This window comes from Marmota marmota, unplaced genomic scaffold (genome assembly GCF_001458135.2).
Source record: "Marmota marmota marmota unplaced genomic scaffold, marMar, whole genome shotgun sequence".
In the NCBI taxonomy this organism is placed as follows: Eukaryota; Metazoa; Chordata; class Mammalia; order Rodentia; family Sciuridae; genus Marmota; species Marmota marmota.
In genome coordinates this window covers 15,143,381-15,163,302 of record NW_025999977.1, presented here as the reverse complement: position 1 = coordinate 15,163,302, position 19,922 = coordinate 15,143,381, and the positions used below count along the sequence as shown (strand labels likewise).

Below are 19,922 nucleotides of genomic sequence, written 5' to 3'. Positions count from 1 at the left end.
GGTTCCTACATGTGACAATTCAAAGGGCCTAATGGGGAATGGAAAAGTTAACTCCACCAAGCTGGGGAGAATTAGAATGAGCAGCTGAGCAAGATGCTTATCTTTGGCATATTCACTAGGACAAAAGGGAGAATGGTGGGAGGTGAGAGTCATTCAGGTGACATTGAAGCTATATCCTAGGGCTGGCTTTCAGGGTAGCCAACCTTCAGAAACAGTACGTGTAGAGGTAGGCCAGGCCCTTCCAAGGTGACCGGGGCTCCCAGACTCAAAGGAACTGGCATATGGACAGGTTATCGGGATACAGCTCCAGACATTAGGGAAGTGAGATAGGGGACACAGTCTTCCTATGGGGAAGGGATTGGCAAAGTTTGACTTTGCTGTCTAGATTATAAGTTCCTTGAAGGTAAATAACATGTATCATTCCAAGTAGGTTCTAAGTTGATATTCGGAAAAACTTGTTTTTTAATGTTGAATAGACCAGATGTAGCAGCAATCTTATTAGTAAAAGTGATTTAATATTGAATTGTTGATGACTTGACTTTGATGTTCTCAATAATCCTAGCTCCCTTTCCATCACCATGTGGGCAGCTTTGGTCACCTAGGGGCAAGGCTGAGCCTAGTTTATGGAGAGGTATCTTATCAGAGCCTCATTAAATGGTATGAGTTGGATGAGAAATACAAGAGCAGAAAACAGGTATGCTGTTGTATGCTCAAGTACGCTGCCACCTGGCTTCCAAGGATGGAATACCTCTGAGTGTGAACTCCATGAATGGCTTCTTTCTCCTCCAGAGAATTTAAAGAACCCACCCATAGTACATATAACACAACCAGATGTGATTAAAAACAGGCCACAATGTTAGGCACTGCAGTCAGGGTGAATGGACTGGTCTACCTCTTGTAATATCCTGCTTGGGGACGATGCTTTTTCTAAGTATAACTACATTTGGGATGTTTTCCCTGCAAAGTTGGTAAATCTTGCTTCACAAGTTCTGTTTTGAGTCGCATTTAAAATTTTTCTTACAAATAAACTGCAATGTTTAGTTTCAAGTATCTAAGTAATCTGGATTTTTGAAACCCTGAATTTATTTCATAAGCAGCCATGAGTAGGAAGAACAACATTAAATACTTATGTTTTTGTAATCTGCTCAATCTGTAAGTTTGCAATCTGAATTTTATAAAAGTAGTCAACCTTCAAATTTTGGATGCTTTTACTGAAATAATAGGACTTTACCCTAAAAGCTTTTTCTCCCTCAAAATAGTATTTCTGAGGGTTACATGAAGTACTTATGAATCAAATCAAGTCACTTGATGGTCACCAAAAGTGTTAGATGTGCCCGTATGTTATCGTGTGTATATATATGTCCTTATATGCCCAAAGCACATGTATGTCCAAAGTCCTGTTATCATAGGATGGATTTGTGGTAGGGCACAATTTATCAGAGTATGGCGTTCCTACCACCTATGGTGGAATCACCTGGGTGCTGGCTAAAATGTTTCTTTGGATGCAGTTCTCAAATCGGAATTTTTTCAGGCTGGAGTGTGGGAATGTATATCTTAAACATTCTTCCAATGATTTTGATGCATGGGGATGAATTATGGCTTTTTTAGACAAGGTGTGATTAACACCAAGTAGATAAAGAAGGGAAAGATCATTGAAGACGATGTTTTAGTCAGCTTTTTTTTTCTCTGTGACCAAAATGCCCAAGGAGAACAACTTAGAGGAGGGAAAAGTTTATTTGGGGCCTGTGGTTTTAGAGGTTTCCGTTCACAGATGGACAGTCCATTGCTCTGAGCCCAAGGTGAGGAAGCACATTGTGGGGGGGAGTGCTTCCCTCATGGCAGCAAAGAAGCCAAGGGAAAGGGGGGGAAAGGGTCACTGAGACCATGCACCATTCCAGGTCATACCTTCAGTGACCACCTCCTCCAGGCGGTCTCACCTGCCTACAGTTAGCACCCATTTGGTCCATTCAAACTAGGATGAACTGATTAGATCACAGCTCTCACAGTCCAATCACTTTACCTTGGAGCATTCCTGCATTGACACAGGAGACTTTGGGGGGATACCATATATCCAAACCATAACAGTAGGTATCACGATTTTAGAGAAAGTCTTTATAGATCATTTGAAATCTGAATTTTCTTGGCATCAATGCAGATATTTCATGCAAAAAGAATGCCTTTAAAAAAGATGGAGTTTAAAATAAATTAATCTGCCCCATCACAATAAGGATTCGTTTCACATGGGAAAATAGAATAACCTGTTTCACTAGGTGAGAGGAAGCAAGAAACGGAGAGGGGCTTCTTGGAGCTAAACTGACTGGAGTTGAGCTTGGGGGACAGGAATAAGATTGGTAAAGCCACTGAAATCAACACGTAATACTTAAGCACACCTGGTTCTCTCACCCATGAGACAGTGAAATGGGTGTGGACTCTAGAATTTCAGAACAGAAAAATAGATCCACATGATTACTAGAGGAAAATTCTTTTTGAAAAATACATTTTTGTACTAGTTGCTTAGTACTAAGAGTTCTAATCAGAAATTAATTTGCCCAGAAACCATCTTTCCAATGCAAAGACACAATACAAAAATGACTTCATCATAGACTCTTATTGTAACTTGAACATAAAGCTCACTTTCACAAATATCTAAATCAGATGCACTGTGTGTGTGTGTGCCCATGCATTGTTTATTTTTGCTTGTGGAGAAAGCTCTTTGTGGCCTTCCTTTTATCTCCTCCTCCTTAGCCAGCCTAGTGTAAAAATCGAGACAGGGTCTTAGAGGAAAGAAAAGGATTTACTATGCTTATACTAAACCTGTAAGACAAATGAAATAGACAGGCTTTGGTTAGGGCATTTCAGTTTTGAAAACCAAATAGGGGAGAGGCTAAATTAAGTGGGGGCTCAGTGTCACACCACGCTTCCTGAGGGAACAGTGAGCCAAGTTTTGAGATCTCCAGAGGGGTGCTTTTTCTCTTACACACTGATTCTTGATGGACCTGCTCCCCTCTCCAATCTCCTTCTCATCCTAGAGAGACTTACACAAACCTGTATCATTGCATTGCAATACTTTGCTTACTTGGCTATATTTTCTGTACTAGATTTGGAGTGAACTTATGAGGCCTAGGGTTATGTTTGTTTCTTCTGTAGATTATATCTCTAGTCCTGGCAGGTAGTAAATAATCATTATATAAGATTAAATGAAAGAATGTGCATAATTTTGTGGTTAAACTAAAAATAGTTCAAAAGACATAATACTGGACTGCAGTGATCCAGGGGCATCAACTATTATTTTCCTTTCTTTTACCTTCAATTTCTGGCACAATACCTGGCACAGAGTATGTGCTTAATTAGTATTTGTTGCATGTAGAAATAGAGGAAAACCTGCAAGACCGTCACCAGTAGAGAAGAACCCCATTTGAACCCTAAACCTGGCTGAATACCAGGTTAGTCTTAGACTTTGCTAAGGTGGGAAAGACATGTCAAGGATGGTATTATTTGCTGTAGAGAAAGACTTGGAGAAATAAGGAGTTTGTTTTTAGGAGAACTAAATCATTATTTTTTCCTAGCTAAATGGTTGCTGACATAGTAGAGATGAGAAATTACTAGGCACTTTAATTTTTGATTGAGAGAAGAAAATTACTATATCCATAAAGGTTTTGAACTGTCTTTGCTGAATTCAAGGATCAATTAGTTGATAAGTTCAAAGCATGGTTTAGACTGTTCCATTCTGGCATCATTAATGGACAAGCAATATGTTGTTTGACGTGAGTGTCTCTTAATGGATGCTGCTTAGGAGCTCAGTCTGCAAAGGATGTTTTGGGGAACTGACACTAAGAGCTGAGGAAGCCCATCATATCAAGTGAAGCCAGAAGGAGCTGTGAAAGAGATAAGAACTGGAACAAAAAGAGGAAAGAGTGGTTACTGGATCTGTGTCCTTGTGATTGTCATCGAACGACAGCAGTTACACATAAGTTATTTCAATTAGCTGGCAATTGTAATTGTTCTTTGCACGGCTGGTGTAAGTGCCTCCTCATTAGGAAGTATGACATGTTATCTGAAATCCCATCCCGTTTCAGGATCAGTGCCACTGACAATAAAGTTCACCTTTGATTCCTTAGTTTTAATTGAATGCGGAGCTTATAATTTGGGCTTTACAGACTTATGGAGAATTCACAGAATTGACATTTCAAACAAAAATGTTTTTTTTTGAAATGCACTCATGCTCAACAATGGCACTTGGAGACACACTCCGAATAGAATTTTAAATCTGAGGAATATGATATGCATAAAAATTTGATTCTTGTGCAATGGCATCAATAATTTCCTCTAGGACTTGTGCATTTATGTGAGAGTTCATGGGCCAAGTAGACTTAATCAGGAGGTGAAAGAATGCTGATTTTTATTTGCATCATGCTGGTGGTGGAATAGGAAATTCAAATTATGGGAAGAGCTGTTGGACCAACAATAATAATATGATGAAAGTGAAAATGAGAGGCAAAGGCGCAAACAATAGGATTTGCTGATGTTTGTTCTAAACTTTTATCCATGGGGAAATCTGGGAAATGTTTTCTAAATTTTTTAAAGAAAACGTCTGATTTTTAGTATTGTCTTCTCAAAATGTTTAATAAAAATATATAGGGTATTATCCTTCAGATTCACCAAGTATAATGGTGGTCATGAATATATTTAGGAAATAATGCTATTGGTGCATGATCATTTTAATGAATGGAGGTGAATACATTTGTATATTAGTAATTTTAAATGTTTATTGAACAGTTACAGTTTAGCACATACTATTCTCAGTGTTTCCAGGGTATGAATCATTTGATCTTCCAACAAGCATGAGGTAGTTACTACTATCCCCATAAAACTGAATCAGAGAAGGGTTAGATAACCTGCCCTAGGTCACTCAGATGGTTAGTGTGAAGCTGAAATGTAAACTTGGGTAGTTGCTAATTCCTGTGCTCTTAAACACTGATACACTCCCTCCGAGTTTGAAGTTAGGAGAGAACTCGAAAGTATACAACCTCTCCTGCCAGCTTTATTTAAAAGATAAGGGCATAGCTCATAGGTCCTGACATTGCCAAGAAATCCTGTAATTTGAATATCTGCCTCACAGGCAGCAAGATTAGGTTTCAACAATGACTTAAGTTCTATTACTTGCAGAATTCAGCAAATTGTATCTCTGCTTTCACTGATTAAAGTAATGGTTTCAGTTTTAATTGATTGGCTGGTTTATATGCTTAAAATTCAATATTGATATTTACAAGGGGGCACATTGGCTTTGATTAATTACTGAATTCAGCACAGAGTACTTCTCATTCTGTAATTAGCATTGCTGATTTAATAATCAAGTCCTCCTGTGTCCTGAATAATGACATAATAACATTAGGTAGCAAAAATGACAGTTTGTAGATTGACACATTTCTTTTTAATAGAACTATAGACTGGTTCCACAAAGCAATTCCCCCCTGTGTGTGTCTCTGTGTCTGTCTCTCTGTCCCCCTTCCTCCCTCCTTCGTTCCAGTGCCTTCACAAGCACTGCATTATGTCTGGCTAGGTGCCAGTGTTCTGCCAAGTGCAATGGCTACATGGATGACTATAGCAGGAAGGTTGTGGCTTCTCTTCCTTTTTTATATCATTGTCTATGAGAATTCTCATGTATCAAATCTTAAACAATAATTGTTTCTGAGTGGGATTGAAAATGGTATGCAGGATATTTACATTTTTGCTCCTGTTAAATAATTACAATGTGCAACTATACATCCTGATGGCATTAGTTCAGAAAAAATGTTGGGTTCCAAGTTTCGATAACAAGAAGTATGAATTATAAGTGTTTTATTACTACATGTTTATTGCATATCATAATCCCTTGTAATGGCCCATAATGTTTCTAAGTGGAGATCTGCCAGGCATACTAAAATTTCAAGTAAGTATGTTCATCCCTTGTTTGGGCAGTAGCTGTTTATTGAGCACATACTCTGCCAAGCTCAAGCTGGATATTGAACTGAAGCAATGAGTAAGAAGCAAAGCCTAACCTCTGGGATGAGCAGATCTAGTAGGACACTGCCAGATTTGAGGACACTATCCTCTGAAGTGGGTTACATCTCTTTTCCCCCTTCAGTGTGATGTTAGGCTAAATTTTCTTCAATTGGACAAAATATCTTCCTATTTCATATGGATTGAATGAAAATTCAGAGTTAGTGGTTTTGTTGACTCAAAATTTGACTTTAACAATTTATATACTTAATTTTTTGAAACAATTTATACTTTTAAGATGAAATTAAAGTTAAGCATTTTAAAAAAATTTCAAAGACTACAGCTAAATCCAGAGCAATCTAGGGAGTTCTTTATATTTAGTTTCTGTGCTTTGAATAGATGCAATTAAAGCCTTTGTAAAGAAATAGTTTATTATAAATACTATGCTTTGAACTCATTTTTTATTTCCTTTCATGATACAGTCTTACCAGTTAAAGGGGTTGCCTACTCTTAAGGGCAAAGCGCAAAAAAAAAAAAAAAAAAAAAGGTTGGGTAACAGAGTTTATCATGATGAAATATTTCACAATGCAGAAATTATTACATATACTTAAAAAACCCAAACTGGTTCAGGTCCCAGTGCTCTCAGACCCACTTTTCACTGGAGTTGAACTTTATTCAGACTCCCCTCATTTACAGTGTAATCGTATTCTCTAACTTGGAGAAGGTAGCAGAGAAACTTGAAGTAATAAACATTTGTTGAATAAACAGACCTTTTCTTATATGGAGTGACCCTCATACATGAAGGTGCTTTGGGCTGGCTCTTCTTGATGTAACCATGTTAAAAAAAATAACAGTACATCACTGAATGTTTATATTGCTTAATTTTCTTACTTTTACAGCAGTTCTACAAATTATTGTGAATTATCTTCATTTTATGGTAGGACAACCAAGGCTCAAGGAGATGAAAAGCCACCCAAAATAATAAACCTAGAGATTAGTGGTACCAGGATTAGACTGCATGTCTCTGACTTTAAAACCAAGTGTCTTTTGCACATGGTATGAAGATGGTCAATCCAGTTATGGCTTCATTAGAGAGATCATCATGCACACGTTGCCAAAGTCCATTCCAACATTATTCTATCAGCTTTGTTTTACTTTAGATCAGCCTATAATGGTTATTTAGGTCTCCTTCCAATGCCCAGTGTTCCCACTTGCATTCAGCCTTGCTGCAGAAGGCATAGGATCTTTGTCTAAAGTAAACAGTTTGGGATAATTTAACACATAGAAATGGTGATTTTATATGTACAGAAAACCTTTTCTAGATACAACTGTTATGTATGGATAAGTAGATATGCGGATACTCTTCTCTAGGACTGATTTCTTGAGTGCTTTAAACAGGAGCTATTTCCAGTTAAAGGAAGCTTGGCTGTGCATAAGAACACAGGAAGTCCTTTCTGAACATAGCCATGATGACATCATCAACAGCAAACACTTATGTGCCTTTAGGAGATATGTCTTACGTGAGTGAGTCGCTCCAATTTTGAAGTTGGTTCATTGTAATAATGTTCTATTTTTATTTTAGTAGCATGATTAGACCTGTTGGAGGGTCTCTGGTGACCTAGTAGTTTGAAATTTAGAGTGAGTCTTGACATTTCCTCAAACTAGTCATGAGATGCCTCTAGGGTTCACTATTTTCAGACATTTAGTTAAGCAAGATATTTTGTTGCTGTTCATCAAAATGTTACTCTTCTGCATCCCACTCTTGGCTATCTGTACTTCTTTTTTAAAAATATTTTTTAGTTGTATATGGACACAATATCTTTATTTTTATGTGGTGCTGATGGTTGAACCCATGTGCCTTACACATGCTAGGCAAGTGCTTCACCACTGAGCCACAACCCCAGCCCCTCAGCTGTCTGTACTTCTATAGGGAGAGCTCCTCCTTCCTTCTACCAAAACCCAAACTTGGACTAAAATGGAAGGCAACATTGGTGGACTCTCATCAATAGATTTATCCAGGGGTTCTGGATTCACCCAGAGGTTAATTTGAACAAACAATTTTTATTTAGGAAACTATTGAACTGTAAAGATCTACTTAAAATTGAAGCAAGATTAACCTAGTTGTGGACCCAGAAAGAAGACTCAAAACCTGGTTCTGCTCCCTTCTATCAGGGCAGAACTAGAAAAACACAAGAATAAAATTTTCTCTGGGTATCAGTTTTCTTTAACTGAAAAATGGGTCCTAATAATAACATCCTTGGATATTTGTTGTCAGGTGCCATTTTTGCTTGATACTGTCTTTTTCTGAGAGCAAAGAGAATGTGCCATCTTGGATTGCATTTGTATATGTGGAAAAGGAAAGAGAATTTGTGTTTGTTGGATATCCATAAAACCCAGCCCTTTGGCAGGTCTACCTTGTGTTTTATCTCATTCACTCTCTATGCTATAGGACAAAGAACATTATTTGGCTTTGGTGTCACCTAGATTTAGGATTGAATCCTGAACTTGTATTTCCCAGGTTGCTGAATGGGAAGGAAGAATGGAGGAGGTTGAACCTTTAGCGGAGAGGGGTCTGGGGAAAGCAAGGGGCTTGCTTCTCTAGAAACCAGAACTCTTTGGAAGGTAGTGAGACATGTGACTCCCCCAGCCTCCAATGTTCCCCCATTGGGATTCGAGATGGTGCTTCCTATAGAAATGATGGAAAATAGTTTTCTTGATATGAAGTTCTGTCCTGAGAGTTAAATATAATTTATTTGGTCATATGGGTTAAAAAAAAAAGAAAAAAAAATGAAGTTTTATGACAACTTTTTCATCAGAAGGTAACTGTAGAATAAAGCTTCAGTTTTATTTCTGGTTCAAGGACTGTTCAGAAGGAAGAAAATTAGAAAACATTTTGATATGAGGCCTTCATGAGATAGTTAGAATTAAATTTCTTGATAGCACACCCGGCTCTTAAATCTGATAGGCAGCTACGCAGATCATAGTGGTTTTATAAGTGTGTTTTATGGACTTCAGCTTGCAACATGCTAAGTGACACTGCCAGCATAATGATTATGAAAGCTTCAGTAACCCTGCTTGGCATCACAGGCTTGGTTTCTTAAATGTTTTATGATGTAGCCATAGCTTCTTTAATGCCACAGTGTATTGCTCAGAAAGTGATGGCGATCTTGATGTGAGACGTGTCAAGATTGCATGTGGCATTTGGTTAACAATAAAAGTGATTGTCAAGATAAAATTGGATAGTTGGGTGAACTGGGGCATATTAGTGGACTTTGGGGATGAATATACTTGGTAATTATTTATCTTTGGACTGTCACATTTAGAAATCGGCTCTCAGAAGAGTTTGAACAAATAAAGAAGCTTGAATGTATCGCAATATGAAAGACTATCATTGACTTTGACCATTGTACAGCAGAGGGCTGAAAAGGATGTTTGCTGAAAAGCTGAAAGCTTTCGAGACTGTTCTGGGGTTTTGGCAGTGGTGTTTGAAATGGGAGCCATCACAGCATAGTTGGTTAAAGGTCGGTGCCTAGACTTTTATGGTTGCTTCTTAAGTGTTTATAACACAATGTGCACTTTCCCCAGAGAGAAGGTTGTGGTTCTTTCTCCTTTCATTCCTGGAGCTTTATGTATTTGTACCAGACCCTGCGGAGTCGCATTGTTCACACCATCAACTTTTCCCTTTTTGTTCCATCTGACATAGGAAGAATTGGAGACCTAAAGCTATGACTTGCTCCAGGCTCTATGCAACTTATGATGGGGTTAGAGTCATTTTCTGTCTGTTTCCAGCCACTTTAACCTACACATGTAGTCTCCAGTGAGACAGGGACATGCCTTGGGTGAAATGTCATGACCATGTTCACTGATGCAGCTGATGGCTAAGTGGATGCTCACTTGTTCTGGCAGGGAGGAAAAGGCCGCGGGTGTGTGTGGTGGTGGGGCAAGTATAAGAAGCAGTTTCACTAAGGATGAGCTTAGGATACCATGAAGGATAGTACATATTCTTGCTGGAATTCAGTATTCTGCTACTCATTTCTGTTAATTGCACTTATTAGAAGTGAAATTGGAAATCTTGGTGTTTATCTGGAATCTAATAGAAGTTTCAGAAGAATTCCTTTGAGACAAAATGGTTTTCCTCTATTGTAACTTAGAGTAAGGCCTTTGCAAAATTGGGTCACAATGATGATCATATGTTAAGAACCAAGTCAATCCAGACCTATCAAGAAAATAACAATAAAAGAATTGATTTACTTCAGCATTTGAGAATGCCCTCTTAAGGGACCACAGTGGGGACCAAAGAAGTGAGATTTCTGTTATAGGGCTCCTCCCTTCATGTATAACTGCAAGATCTACAGCAATCCATACCATTAAGTAAAAGCAGCATCCAGAATCCCTCCATGCTGTAAAGTAGACACAAGGTTCTATAGACAACTGCATCCCTTTTTAGAAAGAGAAGTCATTGCATCTGACTTTCCAGTGCAGTTTCATAGACCTGAACAGACAGAAAACAAAGACTGATAAGCCCTATTGCCTCCACTGCTTGATCCATTTCTGTCTTTGCAGAGTTTCAAGGAATGATTGATCCTTGCAATGCTAATGACTTTTAATTTAGGGAGAAAATAGAAAATGACTTTTTCCACCTAAATTTCACTGAAGTTTAATGACAGTGCATTTGGACTTTTCCAGAGATATGTTATTCTTAGATGCTAGTGTTTTGACTTATGATATAGAAGGGAAAGAATTGTTTTGATTCATGTTTTCTTCCTTTAAACATTCCTCAGAATTCTGGGTCTCTGAGGATAAAGCAGAGAGAAAGAAACACACACATTAATGTCTCAAATTCTATAGTCAACCGTTTGGGACAGCCTTCCTCTTGGCTTCTACCACCCTCACCCCATCTACACTTCATGACTTACACCACTCCCAGGGTCTCAGGATCTTACCCCATTTCACCCCCATTTGCTTGACAGTTTACATCAATGCTTAAGCAAAAGATTTGGGCTTTTGCTGGCTTCTCACAATTCTGATGAGAGCTATTTTGAAACTGCTTCTAAAAGCTCAAGCTCATGATCTGTTAATCGTTGTTACTGTTGTTTTTAATGGCTTTGCAACGAAGAGAAAGGAACTGACATTGAGTGAGAATCTAACTATGTGTTAGCACAGTGCTAAGAGCTTTTACGTGAGTTCAGTTCATCTTCATACCAAAGGGCTGGGAGTGAGCTCCATAATAGAGCACATGCTTAGCATGTTCCAGGCCATGGGTTCAATCCCAGCCACCAAAATGATGGATGATGATGATGATAAGAAGAATATAGTACTACCCAAAATGTAGCAATATAATTTCCCTTTTTTAGATACAAAAATCTCGGAAAACTGTGTGACATGTCGTCTCTTTCCTAGGCAGGGTGGAGCAGGGATCAGGCATTCATGATGTTCTAATACCTTGTCTCTTGAAGGATTGTTCCTACACTAGCTCCAAGAGTGTACTCACACAACAGACCACTGGACCAACATCTATAGTTAAACAAAATGTGATTTGGATTCACATTCAAGTTTGAGGAGTACTGCTTTATTTAGAAGTTCAGATCCATAAGAGGCAGCTGATAAGGAGGACCAGTGCACTTGTTTCTTAGTGGCACTGGTGTGGTTGATGTTGGATGTCTGCTTTTCCAACTTTAAAAGAAGCCAGGATTAGGAGAAAAATGACAGTCTACATCATTTTTTTGGAAGCTCTTATGTTTCCCAAATGCTTCCATTCATACTATGTTATTTAATTCTCACATCAGTTAAGTTTGAACATACCCATTTTATGGAAAATGAGAAGCATTAAGCTAATGATAACCTACAAATTGATTTTTTTTTTTTTTTTTTTTTTTTTTGCGCATGTAGGAACATGGCTCACTATCACTAACAAGAGCAAATATCTATCCAGAACCTCTTTCTCTGAGGGAATAGTTGATGAAATGATTTAAGAGAAGCTTCTGCTTCTTATAAGGGACATTTTTCAGGATAAAATGGGAGCCTAAATCGGAATTTCTTGGATTATGGTTGAACACCTGGAGATGGTGCTAAAAGGGCAAGAAATCACTGCTAATTAAATGTTTGTCTATTCTAGCTGCTACAGTAATTTAGGTTTGAGTGTAGAATGTAATAGCATTGTATTCTGTGATGTAGGTACAATTTATGATGCATTAGGGCCCTTTGTATGATCAACGTGTACCATGAATGATGTCCATATTATAGGGTTTGAAGAATAACTTTACTACTTTACGTGATTATAAAGACTTATGTTTTTTAATCTTTACTTTTATGACATTATAGATCATACGTGTGACTACTGTAATACTGAATCCTTGGTCAGAAACAAACACCCAATTACAGTATAGTATCAGTAGGAAAACATGATTTGCTTTATACATGTCCACCATATACTAACTTGGTAAAAAGAAAACACTATACAGCACTTTTATTTCAACTGAATTTGATTCCAAGTGTTTACTATATGTGCTAAGTAAATTCACTTCTGATATTAAAAACTGACAATATTAACTGAATATCAGGTAAATATTTTTATGTAATATTTCTAGAGTCTTATATATAAAAGATTGACTTGTTGACCTGGGTTTTGATCCTGAAATATTAAAATGATAAACCAGTTCATAGAGCTTCCATATATACTATGTTATTTAATTCTCACATCAGTTAAGTCTGAACATGCCCATTTTATGGAAAGATGGATGAACCAGATGACAATATTACCCTGTGCATCTTGAAAGTATTTTATTATGTTCATAGATGAGGGATCGTCACACTGTTCTGAACATTCCTGGCTGTTATTGTTTAGTTGCCAACTGGATTGTACAATCATGTTCCTCTTTGCAATAATTCTCTTTTCTACTTTTATCTTGATAGTCCTTAAATCATGTATCTTTTTTATACACTTCAGTTTTATGTTCCTGACTAGCCTGCAAATCTCACATGTTATTTCTTTATATTCCTTATAGTGGCTGGCATATCGAAGGCCCTCAGTAAACTTAGACGAGTTGAGGAATAAGGAGAACTGATCTCCCGACTTGCACCCTCCCCTCATTTGTCTCATTCCCTAGGTAGTGTTTTTCCTTCAGGCCAGGCAAACCTGGGCTGCTCTCCATGTTTTCCAGGCCCTTATTATAAGCCATGTCATTGCCTGGCAGACCACAGTGCAACAAAGAGGATTTGGAATACAATATACTTGGTTTTGCCAAACGTTCACTTCTCTGATAAATCATCTATTGGCTAAGCCAACTTTAGGGAATCATCTGTGGACTTTAATTCTGTTTTCCAGCCCCATCTGGTTGCCATGGATACTTGCTGTGGCAGAAGGTTGTCCTATGGGCACTGGTATAGGATGCAATGTTGCCTGGGGCAATGAAGAGCTCAGTGAGTGGCACGAGGAACTAGGCTGGAACAGGAGAATTTAGGGAGGGCAGGGAATTTGGTTGAGCCTAGCAGAGGCTATGGGAGGTATTCTAGTTGGCTGGGCCTGTGGAGATGGCATTGCTACAAGTAGGTCATTAGTATTGAGGAGGTCCATTGAGGGTAGCAGGTGATGTTTTTGTTTGGGGAGCAGTCATATTGTGATAGGGATTCTAGGGGCGGGTAATATGCAGACATCCAGATAAGCTGGCAGGCGAGATTGTGTCTAATAAGTAGAATAGATCAGGGACAAGAGTTAAGGTCAATCTTGAGTGACCTTGGGCACTTAGACATGGGTGGAAGAAGAAACCAAAATCAGAATTCTCAGGAAAGAAGATGGGGCTAAGGCACTGTGGTATGATGGAATTTGACCTGTGAACAGAGCTGTGATTGTGATAGTGTAGAACAGAGAGAACTGATCTGGCATAAGAAATGTGACTTCTAATCTCTACTCATCCCTGAAATCTTCAAAGAATGATATTGCTTCCCCAGGTCTCAGTTCTTTTCTCATGTGTAGAAAGAGAAGGAAGAGTTGATGTGCATTTTCCATCCTGTGGCCACACCCAGTTATCCTTTGAAACAAAAATTCTGTGTTAAACAGTTCTGGAAATGTTACATAGTATATTTCCCCCCACACTTCCAAGATTTATAATGCTTGTTCTTAACTGAGTACCAATTAGTAAACTGATTTTATTTAGCCTAGTAGTTCTCAAACTGATTGACCATGGAACGTTTCTGTTGTCCAGCTATTGATTTGATGAGAGAATCTAGAACTCAAAGGAACATGGCTTGACAAGACCCAGGGATTTCTAGATGTGTGCCATTCGAGCATCCTGCAAGTACATCTGCCCTTCTAATACACAAGTGGCCCGGTCAGTTGAGCAGCCACAGGACATTTCCTTTTTCTTTTCCTTTTGAAAGCTGCAGTGGAGACTACACTTCTGTTTGGAGTTTCCTGTCTCCCAGCTCTGGAGATCTGCTCCCAGATCCTCAGAGCATCACTTTCAGGAAGGGGTGTGGATAGCGCCTGTAATTGTTCTACCTTCCCTTTCCAGAGCTTTGGTGTTGGGCTTCACGTCAGCCTTCCCAAATCTACTTCTGTATCCTTACCGGACCTTCTCTTTCTTCGACCTCTACTCTCTTGACTTCATCTATCCAGGCTTCTGGAAAACTAAACCTGTGGAGCATCATTTCCACCACAGGGATTGCATTTTCCTCTTTCCAAACAACTGATTTGCAAATAAACTTTTTGGAATTCTGCCCACCCATTCTACCTCCCTTGGGGTTGACTGAGGTAAATCTTAATACAATCTGTTTAAACAGTTTGTAATCAAGAGTAGGAAAAAATACTAATTGTTTTATCAGACTGCATTTTGCATAAAGAACAGCTTGCTTTTTTTTTTTTTTTTTTTTATTCCCCAGCAGCCTTTTGGGAATGGGGAAATTTCATGAAATGAAGTGATTGTTTCTAGTTGGTTGAATTGAGTTAGGGAGTGATTTTTTTTTTTTTTTTTTTTAAGACTGAAAGTGTTTACTCAAATAGGCATTATAAACTTTGCAAGTACTTGCTATCCACCAAACTCCTGCCCTTGAGGAACGTATGCAGCTGAGGAGGCCCCCAACAGAATAAATTAGAATGAAGTGTGAAATATCTATATGGTATTTCATTGAGTTAAAGGAAAGTATAGTATGAATTCAGAGATGGGCTGACCCTAATTGAGTCCAATAGGCTAACGTAGTCCAGGGAGGCTGCAAGATAGACTAGAAAGACCAGTTCTTGAAAGAGAGGTGGAGTTAATAAATTTCATAGAGGAAAGTGATAAAAGAATAATGTTTAGATCAGCAAAAGCATGAGCAAATCAAACCTTCTCGTATAAAATGTTCAAAATCCTGCTGGCTAAGCAGTGGGTTTTGTGCCTGAGAGTGGGTAATAGCAGTCCCCTTACTGATGTGGCACGTGGGCTGTTACAGTCTGTAACTGTAGACTGTGAGGAACAGACAGTGCCAATGGCCCTGTGTAGTGTTAATTCTAGACTTTCCCAGCATGGTGGAACTGTGCAGACCAGCTAGAGGGGCCATCTCACTGGTGCACTTGGTGTTGGAAGACCTGGGTCCAGAGGAAGAGGAGGCAGGGACATGTAAGGTAAAGATTATCTCTGAGACAAATTTGTTAAAAGAACTTAGCTGTTTGGATTAGTTAATAGCTAGTGAGATTATAAACTTCACATGAAATGTTGTTGGTTTTCATGTGAACTGCCCTAGTGTCTAATTGGGTTTGGATAGCTTTTAATCATTAATCTCTAACAGGACACCATTGGCTTGTCCTGTTCTCCTATATCCTATTCTTAGATAGTGGGGACAAACCAATTTTTTCCTTTCATAGGTTTTTTTCTCCCCATTTCCCTCTTTTTGTCCTCATATATTCAGACAAAGCCCCAGGATTGTAGTTCTGTTTTAGCCTGGGGTTCAGAATCCACCCAATGGACCTGTTGAGTATATATGAAGATCAGTATATTAGGCACTGTGGCACATGCCTGTAATCCCGGGGCTGGGGAGGCGGAGGCAGGAAGATCCCAAGTTCAAAGTTAGCCTCAGCAAAAGTGAGGCACTAAGGATCTTGGTGAGACCTTGTCTCTAATTACAATACAAAACGGGGTTGGGGATGTGGTTTAATCCCCAGTATCACCCCTGCCGCCCAGCCAGGGCAATTAAAAAAAAAAATCAGTACAACAACCCACTTCAGTTTTACTTTTAGCTTTGTTATTTAGGAAAATGGATATGGTGTTGCTGGGCTCGGTGATCAGTTCTGTTGAAGCTATTGAACTGGTTTACTGGTGTAGATAAAATCTTCATACTTGCTTTGGAAATGTCATTCTGCTGGACCCCATCTGCCCTAGCTGTTGAATAGAGACAATACTATTTGGAGGCTAAAACAAAGTGTCAAGAAATTATTATCATAGGAGATATTCTGCTAAACACATGGAGGATTTTTATTTCAATACAGACACCTAGTTGACTGCCCATAAATGTTTAAATAAATGTGTGGTTGAAGATGCCCATTTCTGTTTCAGGCAATTATTCACAAAATGTCAAAATGACACTTTTCTACGGTAAACAGACATCATTGGCATTCATTAAATTGAAAGTATTAATAATAGTTGTCACAAAGGGTTTTTAAAATGGTCTTTTCTTTTTTTGCATGTCTTATCATATGGGGCTGGGAAAATGTTCCTAAACCAGAGTTATAATTTTTTTCTATTGTGTTCAAGTGGACTTCCTATTAATAGGACCAATTTTAGCTTCAAATATTGGAAAATTAACTCAGGTTATCTCTTTTTATAAGATGCATACATGAAGGGAAGATGGTAGATTTTTTCCTCTCCTGTTATTAAATGCGTGGATTTTTCATAGCTAAGCCAATTCTGCAAGACCTTGTAGGCACCAATTATTTAAGATTTCTTTCAAGCAGCAAACTTTAATTAAAATATATAGTTGCTATGGTTTCCTAGCCATCCATTTAAGCAATTTATCTTTAAAGATATTTTCATAAAATAACTTCCATGTTAATTGGAGGTTTACTTTCTGTATTAAGGAGCACACCTACACTAATGTGGAGCAGTCTAGAAGCCTTAGCTAGCATTGCCAATGCCTCATTTCCCCCAAATATTCTTCCCAAATGGAACATTATTGCCTTTTTAAAAATATTAATGTATGAACTAAGGTTGTCTGCCTCATCTTCCAGAGAGCTAAGTGCAAAATTAAGTACTTAGCCAGGCAACCCAGTCCATCTGTCCCTAGACTCTTTTCTTTCCTCATTAAGAGGAAATTTTACCTGAAATATTGAGCTGTGTTCCTAATTGGAAGTGCATTTTGTTCAGAAGGGACTTTAAACATTTTTTTTTAAAGTCCCCATGCAGAGTATGCAGAGTATTTTGACTGTTCTTGAACAATCTGGGATGTAAACTCTTCATAAAAACAAACTCCATTTCAGTTTAGAAATAGGAATTAAAGTTACTTTTTAGATTCAAAATCATTCCTGAATCCATTTGTCTGATGCTATATAATTTCTACTTCTTTCTCTGTGAACCCCACCTATATGTCAAGTAGGGTCTTATAGGTATGAGGTTGGGGGATTATCAGTGATTGTTTCACCTGCTTTGCCCTCTTTGACTTACCGGTTTACCACAGAGGGTCTAAAATTCAATCCATATTCTTTATTCCTGTAATTAAGGCTGATACCTGCTGTGCCCTTCATCTTCTGAAACACCTTGCTCTGGCAGTTCAAGGTGCTAGAGACAATATGATCTCTTTAATCTGCTTATCAATATATCACCTTCTAGAGAGATTAATAGAACTTAAGAAAAGGAAGGAATAGTATGATCCTAATAACACAACTGGTTTGAGATGGATACTTGTCTTAATGGTTAGTGAACACTCTCCTTCCTAATTGTGCTCTCTATTAAAAGTATTTTGCTCTTCTCCCAATACATGACTTACAAGACCTTGTGTCACCTTGTCCCTGCTTATTTCATATCCTTGCTCATTAGGCTCCTGACTTTCAGTTTCTTTATAATGCTAAGCTCATCCCCACCACAGGCCCTTTGCACAAACAGTTCCTTCAGTCTAGAATGCTCATGATCTAACCATGGCTAGCTTTTATTCATTCATTATCAATTAAATGCCTATTCCTCAGAGTGGCCTTCCCTGACCATAAATCATCCTTTTATAACACTTAATGCTTAAAATTTCATGCACTTATATTTTTGTTTCTTATCTATGTATTATATATTTCTTTGCTCTCCATTATAATCTAGTGTCTGGAATGTTCAATTATTTGTTTAATAAACAACTGTTTGTGTATAGCTTTCATTTTTTGCCTGTTAATATTTATTAACAGAGTATAGCTAGTCAGTTTAGAAACACTAGTTAAACAAATTTTGTGTGTGTAGTCATTTAGTCAGTGTGCCTCCAAAAATTAAAACATGCATTTTCCTTTGAATCTTCTTTATCCATTTGTTGATTTGGTTCTCACATTTGTTTTTTTCAGATTGTCATTGCTGTGTGCCCAATACTGCAGTCAGGGTACACTCGGGGAAAGTTGTTCTTGCTGCTGTTTAGTATGGATGGCTGAGTGACAGAACATGAAGGTCTAGAATAGGAAGCTAGGCTGCAGACCATGTGGGCTGCCTTGGGTAGAAAGAAGATTGCAAACTCCTATCAGCCCTCATGGCACTGGATTGGGAGGGTAGAGTGGGACAAGCAATCTACCCTATTGGAGAGGGCCAGGAACATGGTAGTGATGGTCACAATATCAAAACCACATCGATGCAGGTAACGATAAATAGCTAGGGCTTATGATAAGCCGGATACTATCTTAGGTGATTTATACATAGAAACTTAATCCTCACAGCAACTACATAGGTAAGTAGTAGTATTAATCCCTTTTGCAAATGGGGAAACGGGCACAGGAGGTATTTTTGTTTGTTTGTTTCATCTTGGTTTTTGGCACCAGGGATTGAACCCAGGAGTATTTAACCACTGAGCCACATCCCCAGCCCATTTTTTAAATTTTGAGACAGGTTCTTGCTAAGTTGCTTAGGGCCTTGCTAAGTTGTTGAGGCTGACTTTGAACTCGCCGTCCTCTTGCCACAACCTCCTGAGCCCCCGGGACTACAGGTGTGCACCATTATGCCTAGCCAGGAGTTTTGAATAGCTCATTCAAGGCCACAGTGTAGGTGGTAGAGGGAGTATTCAAATCAAGGAAGCCTAGTTCTTGCACTTTACTTTTAACTACCAGTCTACACAAAATTCCAGATGACTGTCTGCAAAGAGTTGGTTCTTGAAGTAAGAAGAATGTTGGAAAAGACATCATAACTTTTTAATACCTGAACAAATTTTTAAAGGAATCTATTAATCCTTTTTAGATATTGTTTTGCAATAAATAAATATTTCATGCTCTTTTCAGATACTATTAAAAGTGGAATAATATATATGAAAAAATAGTTGGAATAGCTGTGTGGTAATGATGCTGAATGTATGAGGAAAGGAGATAAGTTGTGCTTTATGCACACTGGCCATCGGGTCTGTTATATTCAGATTTGCTTCAGAAAAGTTCATATGGGCAGCTGAGGTCAGGTAGAAGATGCAAGCTGTTCAGAGAAGATCTCTGCGTGATGTCCTGAAGTTGGCTAGGGAATTGCCTGCCACACAAAGTCATGGGCAGTGAGCTGAGACCTCAAGTGCTGAGATTCAACAGCAGTACAAGAGAACTCGCCTCTGAAAATGTAGAGACTGAGGGCCAAATCTAACTAGAGTAAGGGAGACTGTGTTGGAGCTCTGGGGAGATTGTTTAACTTTGGTAGGACCACTGCATTGGCTTGCTTAGGTCCAACTGAGTAGAAAATAGGAGAATATCCTCCCTCCCCTCTTTTGATATTTCTTTCCTGAAGCAATAGCTTCTCTAAGCTTATATGAAACCTGGCTGAAAA

At 38.4% G+C, this 19,922-nt stretch overlaps 1 protein-coding gene and 1 long non-coding RNA gene across 7 annotated transcripts in view; one reads left to right on the top strand and one right to left on the bottom strand.

The window, feature by feature from the left end:
• Ccdc85a (coiled-coil domain containing 85A) overlaps window positions 1-19,922 on the top strand; it is a 170,890-nt gene that overhangs the window by 100,318 nt on the left and 50,650 nt on the right. The window lies entirely within an intron of this gene.
• LOC125617164 lies at window positions 2,315-13,537 on the bottom strand. The gene is made up of 3 exons (XR_007348062.1): window positions 13,041-13,537; window positions 7,843-7,847; window positions 2,315-2,328 (listed from the first exon to the last, which is right to left on the bottom strand). It is a non-coding gene; the product is annotated as an uncharacterized LOC125617164 (long non-coding RNA).